Source organism: Etheostoma spectabile, chromosome 6 (genome assembly GCF_008692095.1).
Source record: "Etheostoma spectabile isolate EspeVRDwgs_2016 chromosome 6, UIUC_Espe_1.0, whole genome shotgun sequence".
In the NCBI taxonomy this organism is placed as follows: Eukaryota; Metazoa; Chordata; class Actinopteri; order Perciformes; family Percidae; genus Etheostoma; species Etheostoma spectabile.
In genome coordinates, this window is record NC_045738.1 from 8,384,321 (window position 1) to 8,396,472 (window position 12,152).

Sequence of the window (12,152 nt, forward strand, 5' to 3'; positions counted from 1 at the left end):
GGACATTTTAATATAGACATTCAACATTGGATCAGTAAGATGTAAATGTAATTTGATCTTTTCTGCATGGCTGTCTTCTTTAGTGAAATAAGAAACATACAAAGGCTGTGGGTGGAATGTGAAGGCCAAAGTTCATTAAATTACAATGAATTTCCTGTTCAACATCAAAGAAAACGTAGCTTACAGTTGTGAGGTTTACTCTGCAGTAGCAGCGTGGGAAATTTTCCAGGGCAAGAAGATAGTGTATGAAAGCAATATCAAAGGCCTAATGCACAGGTTCATTATGCATGTGAAGTTGCCCTCAGCATATGTTACTGTTCTCTGAGAAGGAAGAGGGAGGAACTGAATTGTATTCAATAATGCTTTCCAATCACCATTTGTTTTTGTTTCTGTTTTTTTATTGTATGTTAACTAATGCAGTATATTTTTCACTGTGTAGCAACTAGCACTGTTTAATTTGACCTAGAATATGGATGTAAGAAAATTAAAACAAGGGTGTATTAAGTAGCATTTTTTTCTAAAGATATGAAATGATAGGCCATAGATTCATGTAACATTTACTTCCTTAGGAACATGTCGACAAATCCTGGAAGAACATCCGAAGAATATAAGTGGTAAATACATTAATCTGTACATTATAGTCTCTTCTTTTTCTACTCTTTATCTCTTACCCTCACATATCTCATGCATCTTGTCTGTCTCTCAAACCTTCTTACCAATTCTCTCATCTTCTTTATTTCTTGTGCATTTGACTCTACGTCTCTGTTCAGCTCACCTCTCTATAACTTCTGTTTCTCTCTCAATGTTTTATCTACCTCTCTCTCTCTCTCTCTCTCTTTCTCTCTCTCTCTCTCTCTCTCTTTCTCTCTCCATTCTCTACTTCCCACCTGTCTGCAGCAGCAGGGAGAGAAGCTGTGAAAATGCAATCAATTATGAATCATTTCTATAGGCAGCTACACCTGTAGTGAACTACAATGCAGAGAATGACGGAATCAAAAGCAATAAATTAAGGCAAATCCACCGAGGCAATAGTTCTGTATAAATATTCCATAGTCATCTCTCTAGAGAGTTGTGCCACTGAAAAAACCCTAATCCCTCAAGCTTTCTCATAGGTTCAACAGTTACCTTGGTTTTGCTTACAGTATATTGCTTGGCAGATGAAAGGAATCAGATACTAGTTACAGAAATCCCAGTCTTAAAGTGCCCATATTATGCTCATTTTCAGATTCATAATTTTATTTTGAGGTTGTACCAGAATAGGTTTACATGGTTTCATATTCAAAAACCACAATATTTTTCGTTGTACCATTGCTGCAGATCCCGCTCACTTCTTTACTATCTTTGTTGGGAGTTGCACATGTTTTGCCATTGAGAACGAGCTAGCGCTAGCATGCTACAGTTAGCCATCTCTGCTACATAGAAAGCCGTGGAGATCTTGACCAGCTCACCTGGAGACTGAAGACAGAGGACATTCAGAAAACTTTACCTCACTCAAAACAGCATGGATGTGTTTTTTTACAAGTTTATATGCGTGTGGAAACACCAGAGACACAAAATAACACCCCAAATCCCAGAAAAAGTGTTTTTTCATAATTTGGGCACTTTAAAGGGGCAATACGTCATACTGACAGCTAGCATTTAAAATGGTCACTGCAGTCCAAATTCAAAATACTGGAGTGAGTCTCCTCTGCCCCTCCTCCCCAGATTTAAAGTTCACGGTAGTTGGCAGGTAGAGAACGTTGAAGCCAAAGTCCGACAATGTCAATTAGGGCGGCACAATTAATCAAATTTTAATCACAATCACAATTTTGACTTCCCACAATCAAATTTGCGTGATCGAGCAATTATTTTAAATGCGTCATTTCATAGAACGCTGAGTTTTTTTGCAATGCCATTCTAACGCTCCGTAAACCACTGTCTGATCGTGAGCCAGTCAGAGTTGTTCCCTGCATTGCGCAGCTTAGTTTCTAGATGAAGACAGTCACAGAGAACAGAGTAACGGGAGGAAAATTCAACAGATAGCAGTCGGTCATACGTTGGTCTCAAGGTTTACCAGTAAACGCAACATTTTGTCCCATATGTTGTTTTTCAGACAAACAGCAGTGACCAGTGCTAGTCGGTGCTAGTTAGCGTCTGTTACCTCACAGGGCTCAAGCGCAAGTATTATTTTTCCTTTAGGTCGCACCTAATGTCCTCGCACCCACTGCAATGTTTATATCGAAATGTTTTCATTTTTAGTTAGATGACCCATGTCTTCTGTAAAGCCGTGCCTGTGTTGGATCTCTCCTCTACTCTCTCTTTTAATGTATTCATTATGAGGACGTCCAACTTATAGTTTTTGTCATATGTCGGTCGCGGTGCTTATAACCAGCTGTGGCTTGCTTGCCCGGTCCTCCACTAACGTTAGCAGTTAGAGTCTTAGCAGGCCGGCTTTAACAGTCGGCCTCACTTCACCGGTTGTGTCTCAATTGTTTTGTGCGTAACTAACTGAAGTACCCTATTTATTTAGTTCAATGCAAGCACACCGATGTAGAAATGACTGAAAATGGCCATCTCTACTAGTACTAGTAGGACAAAATACTGACATTAACATTGTTGTCAGAGAAGATAGTATTTCAACTTAGCATGTTTCCCTCATATATTGTGACATATTGTAGTCATTGTTTGATTTAAAACAGTAAATTATAAAATACAGTAATGTATCAAAACGCTCTATCCACAGAGAAATGCACACAATTCAGAAATGGTGCATTTTATTAAGTTAGTACTTACGTACGGTTGTGATGTCACAACTATACTATACATTCCCCGTCTTCAATGGCGGTGCAGAGACGCTGAGAGCGGAGATGACAAAGAACCGTGAACATTAATGAAGTAAATAAAAAAATATTTAAAAAAAAGCATTTCAGACAGAGGATGAGCACAGGTAAATTCAGACAGACAGTATGAATAAAAGAAGGGAAAAGTGCTCATTTCAGTTCCTTCAAATACTTTGAATATTTTCTGCTTGTCTCTTAAGTGTTAAAAATATGTCCGATCTTTTTAAGCATTCTAATCTCATTCCGCTCCTCTATTACTGAGGTTTTCAGGGGAGGCCAGGTATGAATATTAAAATCATCAGAGGCTGGCAGTGTTTGTGGATTGTAAACACATCTGTCACTGCTGTTTAATTGGTAAACAAGTCTGACCACTTTCTGTTTGTTTGTACACAACCATGTCCCCGCATGATATGAAAGGTCATTAAAACAACCTGTATACCACTCTGTCTACTCTATCTGCACCTCTCTGTGGTGTTTCATTTCCATTTAAATTATGGGTCCAAAGATGATGCTGTTATGCACTGTCATTTGCAGTGAAACAAACTTATCAGGTACAAAGCCCAGTCATTTGACCTTGGAGACAAGTACTTGTATGAAAAAACAGAGGGAGGGAAGGTTTTAAGAGGAAGTAGAGAAGGATGATGTAGGAGAGAGAGAGAGACTGATGTGATTGAGCAGAAAGGGTTAGGAGCTTATAGGACAGGAGCAGCAACTCTGATGTCTGTACCAGAAAGTCAAAATGTTATTCTGCTATTGTTTTGCCAAGAGGGAGAGTAATGGAGGTTGGTGGGATGGATGACCATGCTGCGGCAGGGAACGGGAGATCAGCTGCCAGTAGAAGCAAAGAACAGCAGGAAGTGTCGGAAACATGATGCAGCAATGTACCTTCCATACATGTTGCACAAATTGAAACCTTGGCTTCCAAAATTAGTTTGTGTGCTTATGTTTTCTGTCGCTTTTTCTCTTAGTGTCCCACAACTTCCGTCCAATTTTTTAGAATGCTTTTCAATACATCCAGACAGAAGCTTTCAATGTGTTGCTTTTAATCAAAGTTCTATAATGAGGGGTATACATATCCAGTACCTACTGTAGACAGCCAAGTTAAATTTGGGCAAATAGGTAAACATGGCAGCATTCTGTACTTAAAAGTTAATTATTGCATTGACTTTAACTGGTGTTATTAAATAACTTCTTTGTGTTCACAAGGATTTTTTCCTGTATGTTATTTCTTGGTGTGATATGTTGGAAAAAGCCCCTGTATCTGACAATACATCCTACTGTTAATACCGCCAAATGCGGGTGAATTTTGCAATTGGCGGTTAACTCTGTCAATCTACCCTTCACGTTGGCTGGTAGCCAATCAGAATTGAGTGATTCAAAAGCGTAACAATCGGTAAGCAGGGTACGCAGTTGCTTACAATCCCCTTTATTGGTCAGATTGACTGACCAATCAGGAGTGAGAAAGGGTTTCTGATATGAAAACGAGACGCGTGTGACTCAAAAATCTCACCCAAAAAATATGATGATATGTACAGGATGACCTAGATTAAGGACAACTACATTATTGAAGGTGCAATGATAAATTAAAGTCCAATAAGGACTTTATCAAACTGTATGATTGTGTCCCCCCTATTCCCCCCCTCCTGCTAGAGCAACGGCTCATAGAGACACAGCATTTCCTGTTTTTCCCCTTTATGAGGCAAAAGAGTGGCTGTTAAAAAGTGGCAGGTGGATTTTTAAAGCCACTGTGGCAGGTACTCCAAAAAGTTAACTTCATGCCCTGTTGGAAAAAGTTCTAAATTATATCATACAGGTTATTTAGAATAAAATACTAATAAAATGGCCAGGCAATTTTAAATATATTGCTTACAACTGTTAAAGGTAGATTTCTTTCTTGCTTTTTATTTCTCCATTTGTACAAACCCAACAAATGAGGATTGCAAACAAAACTGGTGAAAAACTGTTCACTCCTCACCTCTGATGAGAAAATAAGTCTGTGATCCAGGTCTGTTATAATATAATAGTTTTTCCATCACACAGGAACCCAAACAGAGTGAATTTAGTTTCTTACCCCAGGGCTCAGGCCAATTTAAAACATATTAGTGCTCTTGTCGTGTGGGGACCCAAAACTGAGAGAATGTAGTTGCTCAGCCTGAGACACAGTCCAGATGAAATATCCTGGAACAAACAGGATTAGGAAGCATCCACCAACCAGCAAAATTCAGTTAATTCTCTGCAATTGTGGTACAGACGATACTCTTTGTATCCTCAGATATCCTCAACTTTGAACTTCTGTAATTTAACTACAGTGTCAGCTATATTCCAATTCAGTGCATGCACATAAAGTACTTTAAAAGTGTTTGTATAATCCTCTGGGTAGAATCCATAATGAATAACAGGACAGAAACAGCACGAGAGTCAGTCAACACTGAACTGTTTGCATATTTGAGAGTTTGAGAGTACTCTGTGTGCACAGGCAAAATGGCAGCATATTTTATAAGCGGATGTATTGTTTCACTTAGTGTGTGTGTGTGTGTGTGTGTGTGTGTGTGTGTGTGTGTGTGTGTGTGTGTGTGTGTGTACGCGCGTGCGCATGCGTGTGTGTGTGTGTGTGTGTGTGTGTGCGCGCGTGTGTGCGCGCGTGTGTGCGCGTGTGTGCGCGTGTGTGCGTGCGTGCCTATCTCAGAGTGCCAGTGATCCATTGACCTGACAGCTCTTCCTGAGGGAGTGCACACATCCCTGTCATTACTGCAGTACCCACTGCTGATTGACTGCTTTCAGCACCACTCAGGAGATGTCAGTCAGTCAGTCACACTGTTGATTTCAAGCCAAAGTCAACACACTTGAGTGGTGCTGACAGTACTGACTGGCCATTGATGATTTATGAAGTCTGTTTTTATTAACACAGTTTCACTGCACAAAGTTACTGGCCTACCTGTAGAATTAGATTTTCTAACTATTCTAACTATTTCTAACTTGATGCAGTTGGGGGCTACACATTTGAAAAATAGTCAAATCATGTTTGCTTTGGTAGAAGCTAAAAATAACTAGATTGAAGTCCGCTACTTCAACAACTCTATTTTTTAAGGTTCCTACACTTTATTTTATACACTTTATTATTGCATTGAAGAAACTGTCTCTAGCATCATGAAATGATAACTTATCTCATAGGATTTCTAACTACATGTATTTCACAAGCTCCAACAGGGTCCCTCCCCCCATTTTTCAAGTTATTTTTAATGTCTTGGTTATTGATGTGTAAATAATATTAAATGATTGGACCAATACCAAGTAGCTTGTCAAAATGTGCTTTACAAACTGTAAAACAATACTATTTGTACCTCCATAAACAGTGGTACGTACGTACTCTAACACACATTTGCAATAATTATGTCTCCTGATATAGAATCAGACGTCACTACAGTATTTTAAAGAAGAGAACTTTATACTGGCTCATAAAGACAGTGACAGACTTTTGTTTGATTTATAGTTCATTTTAACGAACACAGACTAGACTGACTACAGAAAAACAACATTCTAAAATCTTTACATTACAGAATGTATTTGTTAAATGTTTTCCTCTTGATGAACAGAACTTATTAATGCCATGTTGATGGTTCTTGCCTGTGCAGTTTAGGATTATACTTCTTAATTGGAAAGTAGCTATAGATATTGAAAAGACAGGCAGCTTGTTTTCACGTCTTATCTAATGAGTGTTGATCGTTAAAGAGCCCACACACCCTTTTATTGTGCGCATACTTAATTAAATGTTTTTTTTAATTACACACCTACTGTGTACAGTCGGGTTCATAAATATTGGGACATCAACACAATTCTAATCTGTTTGGCTCTATACACCATCACAATGGATTTTAAATGAAACAAACAAGATGTGCTTTAACTGCAGACTTTCAACTTTAATTTGAGTCCCTTAAAAAGTGGGAAGTACATTTACAAACTGTTGTAATTCCTACACCGTTCACCTCATTTGGATTTAAATACCCTCAAATTAAAGCTGAAAGTCTGCAGTTATAGCACATCTTTCTTTCATGTCAAATCCATTGTGGTGGTGTATAGAGCCAAAAAGATTAGATTTGTGTCGATGTCCCAATATTTATGGACCCCACTGTATATAGAAAACATAGAGTGATGTTTTCATGTAAGAACATAAACTGGGACAAAAATGGAGAGAAACAGTATAAATAAGTAAAAATTGCAGTTCTCACCCAACACAACAAGAATTGAACCGTTTAAACTTATTTCTTTACATTGTTCTGATCAACAGCTTATGACACAGGTGATTAAGCACAGAAACTTCAATATCACACACACACACACACACACACACACACACAAAACCACACACTGTTTTTGAACTCCAGCCTTGTAAGGGATTGTTCTGCTCGGCACCTTCACATCTGATTAATTGACTTGTCAGCACAGTATTTTTATCCTGCTCCCCTTTGTACGTGTGTGTGTGTGTGTGTGTGTGTGTGTGTGTGTGTGTGTGTGTGTGGCCTATGTGCGTGTGACTGTGTGCACTTGTGTGTTTGTAGTCCTTCCCTGTTCCTCTTGTACTGGTGTTACTCCCTAGGCACCATGGCAACCCAACCTAAAGGTGTGTGTGTGTGTGTGTGTGTGTGTGTGTGTGTGTGTGTGTGTGTGAGTGTGTGTGTTGATGTGTGTGTGGTGTGTGTGTGTGTGTGTGTGTGTGTGTGCGTGTGCGCATGCGTGTTCTCATACAAGCATGAGGCAGTGTGTTTGTGTGCACGTTTGTGGTGGGCAGGCCTATTGGGAGTTTCTTGCTGTGTGCTGGACTCTGATTGGCCGGCGCCTGTGGGCACTTCCTGGTCTTTCCCGGTCCTAAAGGTGTGTGTGTTTGTATGTGTGAATAGTTGGCTGGTAAAAACAACAACATAATCATAAAAACTGGATTAATACAGTGCATCTCTCTTCATGAATCAAAGACAGTTTTAGGAAAGCACAGTTTCCTATACCAGTACCGGTAACTTTAACCTACCGTTAGATAATACACACTCTTAAACACGGTTAAAGTGTGGCTGTCTTTCACTTGAAAGGATTCAAACACCAGGAGTTCCAGTCCGGGACACGCAACAGTCTGTAGCTTAAGAAGGTCACTGCTTAAATTAAGTGCTTAAACTGAATACTGCTAAAATTGTAACACTATTGAGAAGTAGTTACACTAGTAACGACTGCCCAACACTGCTAGTTAGATTTAGCGTCGGCAGCACAAGTTGCTAATGTAGGCTACTTTTTAATTTGCCAGAAAGTGTCATAGTGACAATGCCGGTTTAACTGATTAGCATAAAATCAACCTGGTTTATCCTCGTCCACCGGACCAGACCGAAGATCAACCCAACTCTAGCCCAATGCGACTTTATGGTGCATTTAGGTAAAGTTGGTAAAGTTATTATGCATTCAGGTACAAATAATGCATGTTTTCAAAGTAATTTTATTGGTAGAACTGTATTGGTATCATTAAGTATGCCGGTACTTGGTATTGGCAAGTCTCAAGGCATCCCTAGAGAGTTTGTTAACTGGATACATTTGGAGAGACAGATTGAGGCAAAAATGAACAGAGAAAAAGATAGCAGAAGGAAAGATGCTGAGAATGGACAAAGAGATTCAGAGGGAAAATTAGGTTAATGCTATACATTTACTTTGCATCACCTTGACAAAATGCAGGTATCTTAAACCCCCCTAAGCTATAAGTCACATTGCACCTGCTAGAATTATTTATGTGACAAATATAAATGTACGTATAGTTTGTTCTTGGGGATTCAAAGGGCACTCGATCAATTTTCAATTTCCTAGTCACCAGGAGTTTCACTTAACGTGTACCTTACAAGTTGCGTTCTCAGCTTTGGTTTGAAGACTATATATTTTGAACAGAAAATCCTCAGTTAAACAAATTAGTGTGGAGTTTGCAAGACAGGCATTTAACAGTCAGAGAAGATCTAATAAAATATGCTAATAAGTACCATTGTGGGAAATGTAGGACCCAGTGTTTTTAGTGCTTGACCCATATTAGAGATTTCAGTCCGGATATCTCAGCCCCTGCTGCACTCACTTTAAATTTTGCTGCCTTTCTCTCACAAGTCCCCAGAATTTATGAAAGTGCACGACTGAAATGTTGGAACATAGTCTTGTTTCAGCAGCCATAAATTAACTCCCTGCAGACCCACTACAGACTGTCTGTTCCTCACTTTCTGTCAATCGACACTGGATGGTTTTCAGCTGCAGTGACAAGCTTTTCACGTTGCCATGGTGAATTTAGTAAACAAAATCGTTGACACAATTAAAAGTACAATTGTGTGACTGTTCAGTTTGAAAATTGTATTCCCTCATTCCTAATAGTGACTGTTTTTTCTCACTTGCAGCTGCAGTGTGCAGTTTATATTATTTCCACATCAGGGAAGCAAATGTATTGTTAGTTCTCGAACATTCAGCTGTGTTGTGTTGCTGGTCTTGTTTCTAAGTTGTTTGCAAACTCAAAATACAGATTTTCTTGAAAAAAAAGATATGTAAGGTTGAGCAGGAAGACATGTTTGATGGTGTTGTTGCAGTGTCACAGCAATAATCAACGATTAATGTTACTAAAGAGTGATACTTTAAAAAAAGATTGTATTACCTCACATTTAATATGATTCTCTCTGAGATGGAAAAATACATTGATCAGTATGTCTTCATATCCACAGTTGAGGGCAAAAGTTGGTTCTAAATACTTTTACTTTTCTCTGGCTCTGACTGCAAACACATTAGGCAACACTTTCCACTATGCAGCACTGGCAAAGATCACCATCATTAGACTATTAAAAACAATAAACATCTGGTTTTCTGTCGACCACATATTGCCACAATGTCTGGGAGCGTTAGCTAATTAAAATGTCCCTATGTACACACAAGCTTTTATACCAACACTCTTGATTACACAGCCCTACTCAGTCGACTGCACTTAGAGGAATTAGCACGCACACAGACATTAAATATAGACAAACATTATAGAGTTTTAGGAAATTAAGAGAAACACATAAAGAACTTCAAAACTTCAATTCTCAACCTCCCACTGGTACAAATTCTAGTTCTTTTCTTGCCTTTATAACCAATCAGAAAAGTGCTAAATGAGCATCAGTCAACAGAGGACTGACTGACTGATTGGTTTGGGGCTTTGAGGATAAGATAGGCATTCTCAGAGAAACACATTCATCTAAAACCCTCAAGCAACACTTTTCAGTTTGACATAACGCATTGAAAAGTTTGTTTACGCAGGCTGATATTCAGAACCTACATACAATACATTTTACAGATACAGCAATACAGCTATATAAAGTCAAGCAGGCTCTAACTGTAACTGCTAATGTGTCTGCATTCACAACACTGACTGCAGTTTGTGCCCCTCGGGACGCCGCATCTTCATCATTGTAAAGTTGGATGTTTTCACTGAGCTAAATGTATCCACAAAAAAAACAAATTAAACTGAGTAAACTTTGCCAGCAGGGAGCATTTTTTTCAAATAATGTGGAAAGAAATGTAATTGCCAATAAAATCTTACAACTACTTCTGAATCTACAAGTCCTGCAACAGTAATATCACTCTCACCCAGCGAGTAACATCAATAAAATGTATGCAGTTTAAATTGCAGACCAGTGGAAAAGGTGTGCACTGAAAAAATAGCTGCAGTGTATATCACATTTCAAAATTACCTTGCTGTAAAATACAAAATGTTGTGTGTGTGTGTATTTACATATATATATATATATATATATATATATATATATATATATATATATATATATATATATATATATTCAGTTGACTCCATATATAATTGGACCAATACCAAGGGGAGACTGTAAATGATTTTCGGGGAGCTATCACAGTGGTGTGGCCGCAGCGTTTTTTTATGATTTATCAGTACATCAGTACACTTAATTCCACGGAAAGCCACAACATAAGCAGCTTACGCTACTACTAATGTGCTACTAACGTAAGCCTTGCTCTGAGCCTGGCTTGAAGTGGACTGTTCATGAGTTCACAACTTCATGAGGCGTTGGGGGGGCTGGTCTGTCTGCAATAAAATTCCATTGTCGATTTGAAAAACATTAATTTAGATTTAATCTCCCTTGGCAGGCATCAGTCTACCTGGGCGGGGCGCCCAAGTATAACCTATGTATGTAGGTTAGGTTCTTTTAGTGAATAGTTTTTTTTTAAACTTTTTTGTCATCAAAGATCTACAAAAAACGTAACAAGCTTTGCGATTTTAGCCGGCACTGACCGTCAAGTAAAATGTCAATTAACATTAACAAAAAAAAAAATTAACATTTTATTCTATAAGTACCTTGCCGATAGATAAGCCAAACTAAAACTATATGGTCTAGTTACTGTGCTCCATGCCTCATAATCGGCATTTGGCTGCTTCCAAAAGGATTTTAATTAAATAAAATACTATTGAACTCCAAACCTACTGCTGAGGTGGGTAATGGAATGACATTAAACTATCAGTTTAATGCTATTCAATTGTTTTTTAAGTGGGGTTGTTTGAGGTACTTATTGACATTCAGTGTATTACAGTAAATGGCAGTACAGTAAGCACACTGCCAGTTTGGAGAAGAAGACTGGAAAATGACACAGAAGCTGCTGTGGTCAGGGCAGCAAAATATAGCCTACTTTAGTCACCTAAATAAATATTTTCACCGCTTTACCTTTCACCAGCCCTTTCTTTGTGCACTACATCATTTCAACATATTCCTACGCATAAACGCTATTCCTCATCGATATAGTGGAATTTGTCACGTAGCTCTCTGTTGTGAGTGCCATTCAGCAGTTGGTCGTGTTGGCCACAAACTTAGTAGAAAAAGGAGTTAGGACAGCTCAACGATTATCCTAAAGTATGATTTCGGGGAGTTAGGATGCTTGTATAATACACTTTCCCTATCTTAACTGAGGACAGGAGCATTGACTTAGGAACTGTTAATCTGTAATGTTTTTTTCCTAAATTAGGTCCCAACCCTATTTACCATGCTTAACAGTTAAGATAGGATCTAAAAGTTAAGATGTTTCTGTAATGTGTTTCCTGGTTCTTCATTATACATGCTACATACAAATTGGAAAAATGATTGAAACATATTCAGGGAAAGAATAAGAGCAGACAATGTTGTAGTACTGTAGAATCAGGTTGATGTTGTAACAGCATAAGTGTTGTTTCTATGTTAATTCAATGGTTGTTTAATTTGATTATACATGTTAGTTACTGAGTGGTTTCAATACACCAGATGACTTAGTGTTGTGTTGGTCTGTGTATGTTGGAAAGAA